The sequence below is a fragment of the Punica granatum genome, chromosome 4 (genome assembly GCF_007655135.1).
Source record: "Punica granatum isolate Tunisia-2019 chromosome 4, ASM765513v2, whole genome shotgun sequence".
Taxonomy (NCBI): Eukaryota; Viridiplantae; Streptophyta; class Magnoliopsida; order Myrtales; family Lythraceae; genus Punica; species Punica granatum.
In genome coordinates this window covers 3,953,846-3,971,739 of record NC_045130.1, presented here as the reverse complement: position 1 = coordinate 3,971,739, position 17,894 = coordinate 3,953,846, and the positions used below count along the sequence as shown (strand labels likewise).

Below are 17,894 nucleotides of genomic sequence, written 5' to 3'. Positions count from 1 at the left end.
ATGTACCAGTGTCTACACGTCAGTTGTTTCAAGTAGTTCGGCACTTATTCATCTTTAAAAAAATTTTGAGTTCGAGTCTTGTGAATGGAGAAAATTCACGCCGGCTCTTAGTAAACCGACCTAATTCGAACGGGAATTAGTCGGGTTTCTTTGGACTTATGGATGCCATAATGCACACCTAAAAATATGTGAGTCTCAAGGTAGTAACATATCTTTTTTGCTTTTTCGATATCGATGAGGTGGACATCATCAGATAGAGAGATAGTGATCGAAATGAAGCAATAACAACGCGCATGCACAATTTTTAATGAATTCAGATATTCAAAAATTTACCGGAATTTTATGACCCTATTCATGTTCTGAATATGTGTAATTTTTTTGGTTTGGTTAATAAGGGCATTCTATGCGCAAAAACGGAATCAATCTTTCATTAAATTAGTTTGATCAACTGAGTTGTCAATGACGATATAGTCAATGTATTTTATGATTTGTTTTGATATATTTACCTCTATCAAGTTTTAATTTAAATTCAAAAGCATAAGTATCGAACTCCACATCACATTGACCCAGCTGATCATGTGTTGATCTCATCAATCATAAGTTTTAGGGTAAATTTATGGTCCTTTCTTCTTTTTAGTGCAGTTATTTCTTCGTTTCAGTGCAGTTCTTTCTTCGGTTCCTATCAACAACTTTCAATTGCTCGAAATCAACAAAACTACTGTTGATGAATTACTCCTCGAGGCAAGTGATCATAGCTTGTCCGTTATTTTTATACCAGAAGGTGCGTAAAAGTGTACAACTATCTCTCCATTAACTACACATCAGAAACAAAGAGACAGGGTCACAAACACGTACAATATGCAAACTGCCAAAAGAAAAGGAAGGAAAAAGACCAGGAACAACAAAGCACAGCCACAACTCCGAAACGAAGAGAAGAACCAATTTAACCTCGAACCATGTCAAGGAAAGGGAAATATCACGATGATAATGACGAAAAAAAATTGAGAATTTATGCAGACATAAGCAGATTGAATTAGTTGTGCTGTCCACCGCTTCCTGTGTTTAGAGGAGGGCCTGTCGCTCTCTGAAATGCAAGTGACGAAGTTATCGTTGCCAGAGGAACGTCGTTCTGTGTATACATCACAGCGTGTTGTTAATACAAATTTAGTGTTCAGCACTTAAGTTTATAATCTAGGAAATAAAGGAGCATATATAATCGGACCAACTTTTTATTTAAAAAAATAGAAGAAATCCCATATAAAAAGTACTAAATGTACAAATTAAGATATATGTAACAATTTTTTTTTCCAAATTTTAGATTGCGAGCGGGGGACTCTTTCTCTCTCCAAGTCTTTTTTGGTGAATAAGGTTTCTTTTTTAAAATTTTCTTCTTTTGTCCAATGTTAAACCCGGCCCGACAATGTAGCAGTATAATCCAATTGATCTATAGACTCGGTCATTATGTTTGGAGCAGTTATTCCTAGCAAATATATTTTTCCCCTTCTTATCTAGATTTGTCCCTATTACGTGCAAGTTTTTCCCCTTTTTTAATATTACTATATATATATATATAAATAATGTCATCTATGGAAACATACCTCTAACACTCACAAGTAAATATAATGTCACGTTTTTTCTCATATTATGTACAAATTTTTCTCATCTTTTTTTCCTCATAACTATAGGATTTGACACCATGCATTTTTTTCTTTTTATAAATTTTTTTATACTAATTATACACATATTTTTTTAATTATAAGTAATACTTTTTGTCCCTTTATACATAAGAGAAAAGCCAAAGTTAAAATTAATTTCAGTTTTAATTTATTTTTCATAAATTTATTAAATGCAAACATTTTATTTTCTAAAAATATATCATGTTCTCCTTTGCATGGCATTCTAGTTAGGGCATTAATTCATTTAAGAGCCTTCAGCACGGTGCCAATTTGCGCATACCAAAGGTGCCGGGGCCTTCCCTCTAGATATTTCATATGCCGCAGAGCACGCATGGTAAGTGATGGAGCAGAGGCTCTGCGCGCGGTGGTTGTGCGGTGGCTATGTCAGTGGCGTGGTGGAGAATAGAATTTTTCCGGTGAGAGACTGAGAGGAAGGGAGAGATTAGAGAAAAAGAGAGCTGAGAGAAGAATGGACTGCTTAATGTGGAAAGTGGTTAGTCGGTCTTTCTTTATATGAAGGCTGCTATTCATAGCCCGCGATCTTGGGCTTTGTCCCCAACCATGAACCGTTGGTTCATTGGCCGCACATCAAGCTCATTACTTCCAGGCCTAAATCTACTCTTCGGTCCCGTCCGTATGAGTAAGTGCTCAATTGCACTTCAAGTATATAAGAAAAGGAAAATTGTGCTATTAGGTACAGGTAAATCAAATATAACTTAAAACTTTACTCTACTTTATTTACCGTGAAACAGAATTCACTTATTACATTGAGCAAAAACATTAAGCACTATTTTTTTTCCGGTAGATAAACGGGGCTAACGCCCATCATTAAGCACTAATTTCATAAGACTAGGACTTAATTTTAGCATTTAAATTAAAAGTAGTCCAATCAAACGGCATTTAGCGCTGTTGACACTGTGGATAGAATATTGGGGGTTGAACAAGGAGGCATATAATCAGGTTGTGGGCGCATACAGGTTGCTTCTTCCGTCGTACAGTTCTTCACTATAAGCACAGTGTCCATTCCCCAACTCGAGTGCCTCTCAAGGTGGCAGTGGATAAACCATACTCCTGCATAAAATTAAGAAACGAATGACTAGCTAATAAATAAGTTGCACATCGGGGGAAAAGAATTCATTTTTTCAATGAAGGTGGGACTAATTATCTGATAGATTTGCAGTTCTAGCTAGTGGTGCTATACCTGGATTATCAGCGACGAATCTGATCGCGAGCCATCCGTTTTTAGGTACGCCAAAGGTATACACTAGCGGCGGGTTCTCTAGATTGTAATGGTGCGGGTCACAACTGCTGTTGAAGTTATCCCGCCCGAAGCCGACAACGTAGAAGCTATAACCATGGATGTGCATGGGATGATTCTCCGCATTCCATACATTTGTCCCTTGAAACACAATCTCAACCGTCTCGTTAAAGTCAACCACCATAACCTTTGTTCCTTTGCTCGGGTATAATTCGTTATTCCCGACATCTCCAGTGTAGTCGAAGGGATGTGGTGGCCTGGCGGGAAAATCTTCCTCGAATACATTGGGCAGCTCCCTGCAGCGAGACAGTAAAAGCTACTTATAGTGAGATGAAAAAGTTTAACAACGACGAGCCCATACATAAGCTGGCTTAGCCCATGAGCCGGCCTCACCCAGTGATCAGCAAGAAAGAGAGCTGATGATCAAATTGGGACTAAATTCTGTCATCGTGCATGCAACATAAGCTAAGACTAAGAGTACTGGATATGGAAGCACGTACTCTTCGTATGCTTTTAAAATGTCCACTTGTGGCAATTCAAAGCTGATGTTGTTCAAGCTGGCTGAGAGCCCGTTCTTATTCGGCCCACCGCATGTACCATTGCAGTCGAGCAGATTCACCGAAACTGTTATGAACAGACTAGTGTTGACGTTCTGCGGGACTTTGATCGGATAGTCGCTGTGCACTAAGCTCTTGAGCATTCTCATGAAGTTCTCTGCCACGTCTCTGTGGTCGTAATTAGGAAGCGTCGTTATGGGAACTGGGAAAAGAGATGGGCCGTCTTGTCCGTTGTACTGCAGGAGGGCAGTTGCCTTGGATCTTTCAACCGGGGAATTAGTATCGGCAAAAGGATAAGCAGCCATTTGAAAATAGCGTGAAAGCTGGTTTGCTGTGAGCAGGACGTCCATCGTCTGGCCCGGAGTTATCATGATGTACTCGACGTCTATGGGCTCGACATATGCAGCGTCCACCCCAACGACTGTGAGGTTGTGATTGGCAATCCCAAAGAACAGCTCCTCATTCATCGCGGCATTTATTATTCGGAGGAGGTAGGTCTTCCCGATATCAACCGACAAGCGGTAGATCGAATCTGCAAGATAGATGGTGTCCCATAAAAGATATATAATTAAAGCTTAATATTTATGTTTTTTTTAAGGAAAACGTGCAAGCTCCCAATGGAAACTAAAAAGTACACAAAGGCGGGGTGTGACAAACCTAAGATCGTCTAACAACAAAGAACCTAAGCCGTTAATAACCGAAACTAAAACAGTAACACTAAGGGGGAGCGAAACAGCTTGCCAAGCAATCCAATCCTCGTAATAATTCCCTTCACAGAGCACATGTTGAATATGAACCTTCCGCTCCTTCCAAATCAAACCCATAATACCAGCAATCAAGGGACCGTGGAAGTACCACAAGCCACAAAATAGGCTCATTAGTATAATATAATGAAATAAAATCTTAATAGCTATTAAAGAGGTATGAGTAGTTTTACAACAAGTATCGAACATTTAACCTCTTAATTACTAAGCGAAAGTATACACCACTGCGCTACGTACACCCTCTTTGATATAGCTTAATATTTTTTGGTAGGATAGAAACGGAGCAAGGGCAAAAAATTAATAAAGCTTAATGTTTATTATAGAAGGAAAAATGTTGAACTGTCATACTTACCGCTGGAGCAATCGTATTCATTCCCGGGCTGCCCATTAATGGTCAAGGCATCTGCGAGAGCTGGGAAAGAACCATTTGCAAGCGCGTGCTCAATCATCTCCATCACATCTACTTTGTACCAAGTTCCTGCACTTGCAATATTATTGGCAATTCGTAAGCATAATCTACATATAATGATGATGATGATGATGATGATGATTGTTGGATGTATAGGACGTCATTTCAAGGGGTTGATGTTTGCTCAAATCCACAACCTCGCACCTAATACTATTACTTCATCGGCATCAGGTTTGATATGCAAGGGATAGTTGGTTCCAGTGGGAGGTGAGATTATAATCGCTCCATGAACAGTCGCACGGGTCCAGTCACTGTGTGCGTGCCACCACAGAGTTCCTTCTTCATCGGAGAAAATGACCTCATATGTGAAATTGGTGCCGGCAAGGATCGGACACTGCGTAATGTTCTCGGGTCCATCGTACCACGGATTTCCTGGCTGCTTTACTCCATGCCTACAAAATAATTTAGGAAACTTTCCCCAGATTCAATTAGTTTCCAGATTTTGATTTGCCATCTCTGTGTGATAACACGTTCACGTACCAGTGAATAGTAACACCATATTCTCCCTGATTGTGGATAGTCACGTACGCTGTGTCCCCTCTTTGAACACGGATCTCCGGCCCGGGAAGGTGCCATTAGCAGTTAGCATGCTCTTAGTGCTACATAGTCTCGTAAATTTGGTCTCCTCAAGCTGCAAAACCATCAAAAGAACATTGGCGCCTTCACTCCTGCTATATTATTTTTATAAAACTTGTTTCTGTTCGAGATAGATAGAGTGCTTAATTAAATAAATGGTAAATTACACTGGTGGTCCAAAAAGTATTACAAATATTTCAATATGGTACAAAAAAAATTTTTTGCTACTTGTTGGTACAAAAAGTTTCAAAATTATTTCAGTATAGTACAAACCGTTATTTCGCCATTGACGCCGTCAAGCCGACACTGATGGTGCAAAATCGGTTTTTGTGAGACGTTACATGATGGTGCAAAATATTTTGAAGTTGTAACTTAATGGTACAAAATATTTTACGTAAGTTACATGATGGTGCAAAATTTACAGATCTTGTAAAGGACGGCTTGACGGCGTCAATGGCGAGATAATAGTTTGTACTATATTGAAACAATTATAAAACATTTTGTACCATTAAGTAGCAAAAAAATTGTACCATATTGAAATATTTATAAAAAATTTTGGACCACCAATACAATTTACCCATAAATAAAACCACCGGAACAAAAAAAAACTCTAATTTGGGTTAGCATGCATGCATCGAACTCTTTCATTTGGCATGTAAACTTTGCTCCATTTGGAGAACCCAGCGGTCCTTTAATTTAATTTATTTCCCCTAATGTATGACAGAGAGAGTTTCAGCCAACATGTTGCGGGAATACCTCAAAAAAATAATAAATAAAGGAACAAATTAGTTTCTGGAAACAGACTGAGGAACCTAGAGCCAACTTCCACTAGAACAGATGCAGCTGATTCATGTATGCCACGAAAGCAGCATGAGAATATTTCTCTTATTAAGGGACTACATGAACTAATGCTCATGTGCATCATGCGTTCCACAAATATGATAATTAAAACTCCACATGATTCGGTCACGAACTGCTCCCAGGTATAGAAACTCTTATAAATAGCAAATGCAGAATAACATTTACATACTTAAACATATACTTACATAGATATCAAAGTAAAGTGTTTCGGCTTCGGCTGAGTAGAGAGACCACCCATGCAAGACCACGAAGCACAAGAATGCAAAGATCATGCCTTTATTAGAGCCCATTTATCTTCTCATGGACAGGACAATGTTTCTAGTAAATGCTAGCTTTTTTTGTTGTGATTTTGATGCTCAAAGCTATCAACTGATGGAAGTATTTATAGAAGGATCTATGACAGTTCCCATAAGATGGTGGCCTATACCTAGAGTTTGGATTTGATTATTATTTGTTTTCCCTCTTTGAAATGTTTATCTATTCCTCCACGAGCTCCACCCATATACTAAGAAGTTTAATAGGAATTAACCATGTATTAATGTTAAAAAAAAATGAGAGAGTTCTCCTTTGGGGTTCGATATATCATTTACTTTAAAGTTAATATGTCTACTACACTAGCTTTGGAGACAAAACAATATTGGCTCCAAAAAATTTGATACGTATAACATGCATGAGTCCTTTGCCCCCCCCCCCCCCCCCCCCCCCCCCCCCCCCCCTCCGAAAAATTTGTGTATGTATTAGGCTTATTAAATTATAATCTTGACTTTTTGCCATTATCGGGAGCCTTACCTTCCTCAAGTCAAGAGACAATTGAGGCAGTACCCTTATGCTATTATTGTTATACATGAATAGAAAGGAAAGGAATCGACTATACATAGTGGAAATATTCAATGAATGCGACTTAATGCAGTGATACAAGTCACCAACTCAAAAGTCCTGATTTTTTTTATTACTCACCAATGAGACTTCCGAGCCGATTTATTTCGTTTTTCCTATTCTTATAGTATTGGTCTCAGGAGAAGCATCTTTTGTATATTGTTTGTTGTATTTCACTCCTTTCTATTCATATCGACTGTGGATCCAGTAAGAGTTAATTCATGAGTATATTACAACATGTGCATATGTCAAGCTCATAAATTAAGCGATTGTTTACTAGTTGACTCTAACATCTTCTTTCCCGATCAGCCTCATAATTGATATTTTTTGTTACAAAATTTGCCTCGAAAAATTAAAGAAAATGTCCTCTCTTTAATATATTATTATTTTTCAATAATTTGTCATTATTAGACCAAACTTATCTTAATTAAGTATCTAGCATTTATCTTATTATTGGTAATTGGAATTTAGTATCTATTTCAAATTGATCGATTAACATACAATATATAATAAAAATAGAATTTCATACAAAAGAAAATTTTAGAGTTTTGGTTATTTATATCCAAGCCCAAATAAATAAAATTCAAATAACGGGAAGTTTCACTGGTAAAAATCGAATCAGAGACCTTTTGATTTCAAATCCGTAATGTGTGCCACCGCATTAAAACCAGACGTGGTTGTAGCAGCCACAGCCATTGATTTTGGTTCACTGATTAAATTGGCACTCTTTTGGTTGACGCTGCTAGTATTTGAAAGTTCAATAAACTCCAATTAATTAATCCAAGTTCAAATTGAGTTGGCCTACTAAGAGGAAAACTTTGCAATCGTAGATCTTCTCTATTCACAAGACTCGAAATCAAGACTTTACTAACGGGGAATAGCTGCCAAACTACTTGAGTCAACGTCAGTTAGCGGCCAAAGTGGCACTTAATGTATATTTCAAATTTAAGTCATATATAATTTTTGTGAGTAATTTATGCCATATATCAGCAACATCCTCATCAGTCATCACATTGGCATAACTCATCCTTCAGCAAACTAATCTTGTCATATTCTTTCAATTACTTTTTAACTAATTAATATTAATGTGCAGATGAAGAACAATTGTTTTTTGCATTGGTTTTATAAATTTTGTTATTAAATATGATACAGAAAAAGTCACCATTTGGCACTTCGAGACAGCCGGCTTTTTAACTATATTGTAATAAGTTTTAGGTTTTGACAGAAATTGAAGTCTTTGTTTCGGCTGTCAGCACCTAATTTCGGTCCATCGGATCCGGGGGGGGCAAAATTGTCATTTCCTAATCTATCACATTTTTTTAAAAAAAAATTATTTTTAATTAAATTAAATTATGTATGTATAAAAAACAAAGGAAGAAAAGAAAAGAAAAAAAAAATCTCGGGCAAGGCCGGGCAAGGTCGGGCAGCGTTGACCGGCTGCCCGTGACCCGCCGGCCCTAATTTAAAAAAAAAAAAAAAGATTCGGGCAGGCCGGGCAGCGCTCGCCGGCTGCCCGTGATCCCCGGCCGGCCCAGAACCCCAATATCGCGATTTTCACGATTTTCGTCCCAATCGGCCGTAATCTCAACGGAAAGTGGATGAAATTGAAATCAAAATCAACAGAAATGCAATTCGGGGAGGGAGGAACACGACTCAGTGAAAACAAACAGAAAATTGGCTCTCGATTTGGCGAATTTGGAAGTCGAAGAACTCGGAACTCTCGCCGGAAAACCGTGGCTTTTCCCCCCCGATTCCGACCGATTAAGCGCCGGTGAGGTCTCGATCGACCACGGCGGAGTGCCGGCGGTGTCCAGAGCTATCTCCCGCGTCCATTCCGACCTTCATCGCAGCGTCCAGGGGCGAGAACCGCCGCCCAGAAGCCTTCGCCGCCGCTGTCCCCCGATCCCGACCGCCTTTGGTTAACGGGCCTCGGCCCAATTCGGTTTCTTTTACAGGCCCAGCCCAAGCCCAGAAATTCGGCCCATTCGGCCCAACACTCCAGTCCGGTCCAGCAGCTCTTCTGGGCGGTTCTTCCTTCGGGCGGGCAGTCCAAACCGATCCGATCCGACCTGATTGTCCGGCGATTTTTTTGTTTTTACAGAGAAGCCCCTCAACTTTCCAAACTAGGTAAATTCTCGACTTAGTGGCATGATTAGGGTTCCTTTCATGAATATTATTGCTTGCTTGATGGATATAATGTGAAATGAGTGTTCTTGGGTCGTGTGGGTGATCGGATTTGTCCCGAACTCGATTTTACAAACTTTTCATTTTGTCACATTTCAGCCCAGAGGACTCATTTTATTTTTTTCAGATCTGCCCCGAACTCTAAAATTTATTTGCAACCAAGTCCCGGTCATTTTACTATTTTCCAATTGGTCCTTGGATTTTTCAGAATTTCTCAAGCACCCCAAAGGACTTTCCAAGTTGTTTCAGTTTAGTCCCTGGGCCATTTTTCACCCTTTTCAGATCTGCCCCGAATTTCAAAATTTCTTTTCAATCAAGTCCCAGTCATTTTACTATTTTCCAATCAGCCCTGGAGTTCCCAGAAATTTTCAAGAACCCCTAGGAACTTTTCGAGTTGTTCAGTTTAGTCCTGGGGCCATTTCTTTGTTTTCAGATTAGTCCCGATTTTCAATTTCATTTCAAATAAGTCCTAGGACATTTTCAGTAAATTTTTTTTTACAGTCCCCATTTTTAGAATTTTCAAATCAGTCCCTACTCTTTTAAAATCGTTCAATTCAGTCCCCTGGATATTTTCTAAAATATCCGGCCCTTTTCTACTTGGATCACCCACCGACAATGTATGTGCTCCATTTAAATATTTCGTTTTTTTAATTATGTGACCATGTCGGAAATTAGAGTTTATCGGGCGGTCAACCAAATGGCTATCTCGACGACTCGAAACCCGTAAATCAAAGCATTTGGCAAATTTCTAATTAACCTAAAATTTTACATACGGGGTAATCGGGACGTTGAATTTGGCTAAATTAAATCACTTGACTCTTTTAAATAAATTGTACGAATTGATTAATAATCTGTAATCACGTCAACAGTTCAAGAACTGTTAGCCATGCCCTTTTCAAATTCACAATTTCAAAAGCACCGAGATACGTGCAACGTAATCTTGATTTTCATACACACACATATTTACCGATTCAAGGGTATGATTACCAGTTTTTGTAATGCCGTCACTCTAGTGTAGGTTTGTGTTTAGAACGGGTTAAAACATGGAAAAACGGATTAATCACAAACTCGGCATAATCAACATGGGCAAATAGTCAAGTAGAGGGCTAGGTTTTAGGTTTTAGGTGAAAACACTCTTAATCTATAAAAGTCATATTGCCACGATACAGAATAATCTAAAAATAACCCACACATTCGAGACTCGACCACAAACGTCATGTCTATCGGGTCCGTTTTAAATAATGTCGAATGCTACATACCCTATACATCATCCCTTTTGTTTGTTTTAGGGTAGAATTTGTATGCCAAGATACCCCGGATAATAATTGATTAACTCATGTAAATTCGGCAATAACAAAATCTCATTGTTTGTTTATTTGCGCTTACTTGTTACATTCTTGCACTTATTTGTTATGCGGGTCGAGCCCGGTCCTTTAGGATACGATTCACACTGGGTCCAACGCCAATAACCTTCGATCACGGGGTCCAATGCCCCCATACACCAAGTGCGCATTTAATTTAATTTTCGGTCTTTTCCAAACCATACGGTGAGCACGAGTGGAATAATGGTCGAACGCGAACCGACCGAGATTTAGTCATTATAACTTGCCTTTTATTTATTTGAGAGAACAATGTAAGGTTTTATATTATACATATATTCATGTAAAATCCCGGTCGAAGAGTGGACGGTTAGAGTGTTTATTCGAATTTACGGTGTCAAAACGCATAAGATTAGCGGAACTTAATTAAGCGGTAATTAAATTAAAATGGCAAGTTTAGACAAGCTAGAGTACCGAAAGGGCGTGTGGGATATAGGCCCACACGTAATAGAACCCCCGAATTCGGAACCTCGGGTTTCGCAGACCATATGCCTTAGCAATTAGGTGTACCCCGTACCCCTAGACCCGGGCAACTCACCGGCCCTCGACCTTCGGGTCGTAAACAGGTAGTAGCGACTCCTTCTCACGTGCGTCCGTCGCGCGTCCCCGGGAAGGTGGACACTCCCAAGCCGCGTTGCATTTAGGCGCGCGCATGCGTGCCCGGACGAGACGAAATTCGGATGCGCACATCAGCTCATGTTAATAATATACTTTTCGGTGTTTTAGAAAATCCAGGAACTAATAATGTTTTACTAGCTATGTTTCCTTCTTCTTCTTCTTTTTTGGCAAATTAATAATATATACTCTTTTTGCTGAGTACTTTTCACTGATTCGATATCAAGAAAAGAGGGCATAAGTTCAATAGTTAATTAATTATAGAAATGTATTCTCACTATTTTATTTTTTTGTGAAATATTCACTATCTTTTTTGTAGAAATATATAATTCTGTATCTTCTAATGCAAATTACATTCATTTTGTTCCAGAATAAGTTTGATGACTTATTTATATCTTTTTGTTTCTCTTTCCATCTCGCTCTAAACTCAAATAAAGGCTTATAGAACTAGACATACTGCGCCATGTTGCAGTAGATTAATGTCGTTTAGCAATATATATGGTTCATATCCTATATGATACATGCTTAGAGATTCAGAAATCCCTAGAGTTTATATTAGATATTTATTAATTATATATCAAACTAAATATTTGACATTTTGTTCAGTTTTTTTTCATGCATTCTCTCTGTTTCTCCTTTACCAACTCTCTTCTTTTTTTCCCGTTTAGACGAACGCGAGGAACTACCCTTCTTTTTAATAAAATGATTATCAGAACAAACAAAAGGTCCTTGAGAGGGGGGGGGGGGGGGGGGGGGGGGGGGGGGGGGGGGGGGGGGGTTGGAGGAGTTCGGAATTAGCGTAATTTGTTGTACCACTTCGTTTGCTCTTCTATTTAACATTGCATATTTATAAAAATAAAAACATATCTTTTTTCGGTGTGAACCATATTATCTGGAAATACAACTGGGCCCCGACTAATCCAATCAAGTCGGATCGACCTACTAAAGGGTAAAGCTTTCCTAATCCCAGCGTGGATATTCTGCATTCACAAATACTCAAACCTAAGACATTATTTATGCGAAACAAGTGCCGAACTACTTAAACCAACCTAGGTTGGTAAAAAAATAAAAACATATTAACCAAAATCTTAAAATTCAACCAGATGACAACTGTGTTTTATGAATTGAAAAATTCAAGATTTAATGAGTTTTACTCTTTAAATGGCCGATCTAACTCAGACCTAAATTAATTAGGATCCGGATATCAACTCGTGCAGATCAGAATATGTAGTTAATTTTCTGGGCAATTGGGAACATCTTGTGAACGACAAAAAACTTTATCTAACGAAAATTAGCACGTGGGTTAATTTACCTTCGAGTTGCTTAATTTATTACAGTATTTATTATTATTTATTTAAAGTGTTTAATTTTTTAATGAGTCGGTGATATAAATGCCATGGATTATGTCAATAATTGCTCTTAATCAAAGCGACATCGTAAATGTGATTGGCTGATCTGGTTTAATTAGGTCGTCACCTTACACAGCATGTGCATCACTGCTGAAATTGTCTGACATGTATAAAAAAATGCATTATCCATAACATTACACGAAGTGATCAAATGCGAACATAATTAATTAGCATGTTGGTAGAGTATGTAAATTAGCTCTAACCAGTCACTAAACGTCGTACAGTCCTATACATAAAACTTATAAATTAATTTTTGTAGTTTTGAAACGTGAATCGAAATACAAAAGAACAAAATGTTTGGTCAAATGAGAAAGTAAGTTTCACTGTTGTGTAAAATCTAAATTGTGTGTTCAGTTTGCATATTACGGTGTTTTTCCCTGACTTCTCTGGATAGTTATAAGGAAACGAAGAAATATGAACAAACATGTGGAAGAGAAAATCAACAAAGGCGCGTTGTTGAAATCGGTGGAAGATATATAGATGATTCAAAGTTTGAAAATAAATAAGGTAATTAGTATTATCTTTTCCTGAAATAATTTATTATTATTAATGGAAGAATCGCACCTTTCGCGGAAGCATCTCATATATGCAGATATACATATAGATAGATTGATGTATGTATGTTTTCCCATGTGTTAATATGTATATTAATATATATCTATTGTCAATCTCTATAAACTACCCCAAAATCTTTAACCCTAATTAGTATATTATGCTCAAAGAGCGCTTGCCCACAGTATTTGACCCTTGCCCTACCTTTTTTTTTTCGTGTCGATACAAAAAGAAGTTCGTGAACTTAGTTTTTATAGAACAGGAAAAAGTAATTAAAGGAAATAAAGTGTTGGGAATAAAAAAATTAATCCACATCGGAAGCATAAAAAAAAATATTGTGGTTTATATGGGATTGGATCTCACAACTTATCAACTTGAGTTTTTAAGTTGAAAGTTGAGTCCAATCCCATGTAAGCCTAATAAAATTTAAGATGGTATCAGAGCTCATGGTAATGATCTTGGGGACGCGTATCCGCAGAAGCTCACACTACACCAGTGAAATCTGAGATCAAAAGTAGAAGCTCGGCTCGTAGTAGTTGATCCCCATCGCCCGAGTGTAGAAGAAGAAGCTCACCTCGAGGCAGTTAAGGCCCGAGTTCGGAAGAGAAGAGAGACCGGCTCGAGATAAATTGTTGAGGGCGGGCGGTTAAAGTTCACATGGTCCATGTAGACAAATCATGAGAAAGACCATACAGTATCACGTGAGACGAGTGTTAGGAATATAAAAATCAATTGGTAAAAGTTAATCTCACGTCGAAAGTATAAAAGAAAATAGAATGGTTTATATGGGATTGGGTCTAACAACTTATCAGCTCGAGCTTTTGAATTGAAAGTTGAGTTCATGTCCATGTAAGTTCAGTAAAATTTAAGATAAAATAGTTGAACCCAGAAGATTTCATATCGTATACACTGTACGAACATAGATTGCATTGGACCCATTTTCCAAACTTCACCCTATAGTTAAATTCACGCAGGCTAGCTTGCTAAATCGTCCGTGGCACATAACCCGAAATTATTCATTATCTTCAGTTGCGAAGGTAACTCATTCTGAAATAATTTTCCTATACAAACGTTTTGTTTCTTCTATTTTGGGATTACGTGCTATCAGAATCAGCTTGCACAGTATCAAGTCCACATTCTACACCTTCAAATAAAATCACGTCATAATGGGATTAAACTCTAATTATTAATCTGGCTGTAATCATGAGTGAATGGGTTAATCATGCCGATAATCATCCAATATAAAAGCGAGAACAACATAAATTAACGTTTTCATGAATCGCTTATGGAGGGATAATCAATGGAAAGAGCGTCAGAGCGTGTGCTTGATGATTTGGAAAAGGCACGCGTAACAGTTGTCCCGTTGTGTTTGAATTGCAAATAATAAAATTATAAAACTACGTACTGAAAGAAACATTAATCAATCCAAAAAAAATAAATTCTTCTGTTCCTTAACAGAGATCTAATCACAAATGCTATCAACAAAATTGTAACAAGAAAATGGTTCGTGTTTTGTACTCGTGAATGAAAGAATGAAAACTTCAAGACTTCGATAGATCAAAGAAGTAGCGCTTCGCGCGGACCGTCCTTTTACCTGGTACTCGTGCATCAAGTAAATCTACTTCTGAGATAATTAGCTCGATCGGGAAGGGGAAGCTGATCAAGATCCTTCTCCACACAAGAGAACATTTGTGATTAGATCTTTAGTTTCGGAGTTCGAAATTGTATGAAGGCAAGAGATAGAATGATATATACTTAGGTGGTGTTGTAGAGAAATCATGAGTACAACGAGTTATCGAAGTAAATTCTGTACTTTCTTATCGTCAGCATAATAATAATAATAATAATAATAATAATAATAATAATATCTATATATGCGAGAAGAGCTAGAAAAGTTAAATTTTGGTGCTTTTCTTATCCATATGAAATCAACAATAAGATAATGCATAAGATTTATGTTGTAGATGTGTGGACAATAAAATTGAAATCTATTTCTTTCTTTTTCTTTTTCTAAATTTTGGAAACCCAATATGCGGTAAACAAGTTCGTTTTTTTTTTTTTTATCGCGCCTTTGATATGATATGTAAATACACAACAGAGCCAAGTCTAACATACGGTAATTTCACAGTTTGAACTCTGTTATAATGAATTTAAATATAGCAGTTGACTGATAAGCATGCATGGTTGAGGCATCGATCAATCATCAATCACTAAAGTAATTTTAGTCCCAGCCAATAAAATTTTTATTTTATTTTTTAAAGGAGCAATGAGAAAGGGTAGGACGTCGTATGATTTTAGAATAGCATTATAGCTGCAATCTGAGATAAAATAAGACTATCAAACAATGTGGTCGCGGATATCAAGATGTTGAAATAGTCTTCCTTTTGACACATGCTTTAGATGGAAAATAATATAATTTGTCATTGAAGACTTTGTTATCATCGCCAAGCCCAAAAATAAAAATAATAATAATAATAATAATAATACCATTATGATCAACTTCTATCCTCGGAATACAAAGTTGTGACCGCACTGCTAAGCTTCCTATACATATTTCCTATAGTTATTTATAACATCGTCGGATGTATTATCCCACGAGCTAGCCACTTGGAAGTCAAAGAGATGCAGATATACGTGCCTAAGATGCATAGAAATTTGGTTACGTGTCATAGCCAACCTTATTTTACATACATATATATATATATTGAAGGGCATTTGGTCCTCCATTAGGAACCCGACCCGACTTCGGACCCGATTCTCTTTCTTGTGGATTGAATGCAGAATTTGACCGACGTTCAATTGCCGGTTACAAGAGAATTGATCTCTTGTAACACCAGCCATTAGTGATGCCCTTGACCCATTTTAATAGGATTAAGTGCAGCATAATTATAGTCATATATGCTGCATGTATGCCTGCATATATAGATATACGTGTGAGTATATATGTGACATACACGCTCTTCGGAAAAAGCCCGTGAGAGTTTTTGTGGCAGCGTGCATGCATGTGGCGTGCATAAGGAGAGAGTACCCGAGAGAGAGAATCATTCGAGTGTGTGTGGTCCCATTAGAGATCGTGAGTCGATACTTGTGTTGTGAAATATGATTGGTTCCCCTCGATTATGTAGTGGGAATCCATTGCTGGTGCCGTTTGTATTCGTTCTTGCAGGTTATTCGATACGTGATCAACTCTATTCAACGATTTCCTGGGAACCCGATAAAAGTATGTAGAGGTTAACTCGAAATTTATGTCAATTAATTATTTTGGGTTATTAGCATTCAGGTCATGTTTTTGAACATATATTAATATAAAAAAATATTTTTTCAATTACAAAAAATATTTATTAAAATAATATAAAAAAATTTAAATTTAAATAAATGGGTACGTATTTTTTTTTCTTGATGGCACAGATAATTTTACTGAAATAAAAAAAAAAAAAAAAGAAATGTCTTCAGCTTGGGTGTCATTGACCAGCCGGATAAGGTTCGAAGAAGAAAGTTCCTTAATAGATATGTAGTTCATCTCTATCTCTTTTTATCTCCAGGACATGCAGTAACTATACATACACACACACACATATATATATAAAATATGACCTAGAGTCATGATTTAAATGTGGTGGATATTTCTGAATTAATGTAACAGACACGACGACAATTAGTTGTCGTCACACCTGATATAGTCGTTTAATGAGATGATTATTTTATTCTTACAATGCCCTAGCACAAAAATAAAATAAAAAAATGCATACTCTTTCTTGAGGACTGATCGGTGTTGATGGGCTATGCATTAACGAATCAAAAATCTATACGTATAGAAAAAATGACATTTGATACATGATACACATTCTCGGGTAATAAAATTAAAAAAAAATCAATTCAATTCAATTCTCATGAGTAAAATTTCATATGTCTCATCATTTATCTTTTTATTTCACGTTATTAGATTTATCTATGCGCTTCTCCATTAAAAAAACACGCGCACACACACTATGCATGTATTCTCTATGAAACCGCTTCAATCGGTATCCTCCTTGATGAGAAGGCGATGTTTAATCGTTGATGCCCTTTTCTTTAATTCATCCACGTACGATGATTGAATTCATTAAAAGTGAACAGGGAATTAACTAAAGTAGGCAACGCGTCTTCCATTTTCTATTATCAGCCCAAAGTGTTGAAATCTCCAGCTCTGACTTTGACTTTTGAGGGGTAAAAAGGTTTTAGTAGGTTTGGCGAGCTTAATATGGGGTGATTTTACGAGCTTAAGGTGGGAACCGCAGCAGATAAGAGTATACGAGGACTTACTGGGCTGAGGAAGCCTAATATTCATGGACCAGATGGGCTTTCATGGGCTCTCACTACGGGCCCATCATACAAACAGCTCGACAAAGACAATATACCGCTACGACGACCACGTCGAGCCTTCGCTCTATATTTAATTGCCGATCTTTCTTCATTTCCGATCGTCAACTTTCACTTGATCAAGGATCATCAAAACTATTGTCGATGGGTTATTCCTCGATGCAAGTGATTATACTCATAGTCCATTATTTTCATTTCAGAACAAACACAGAGGAAATCCAAAGGGTCACAAATACATACGATATGCAAGATTCAACCGAAAGTTAAAAAAAGAAGATTAACAGCAATTAGTAACAACAGAGCTAGCAAAAAACTCCAAAACCGAATGGAAAAACCAACTTAACCCCAAAGCATGTCGG

The 17,894-nt window shown here is 37.4% G+C and overlaps 1 pseudogene; it reads right to left on the bottom strand.

Annotated features, from left to right (window-relative positions):
• Positions 1–2,455: 2,455 nt before the first annotated feature.
• LOC116202986 lies at positions 2,456–5,367 on the bottom strand (annotated as a pseudogene).
• Between the last annotated feature and the right edge of the window lie 12,527 nt (positions 5,368–17,894).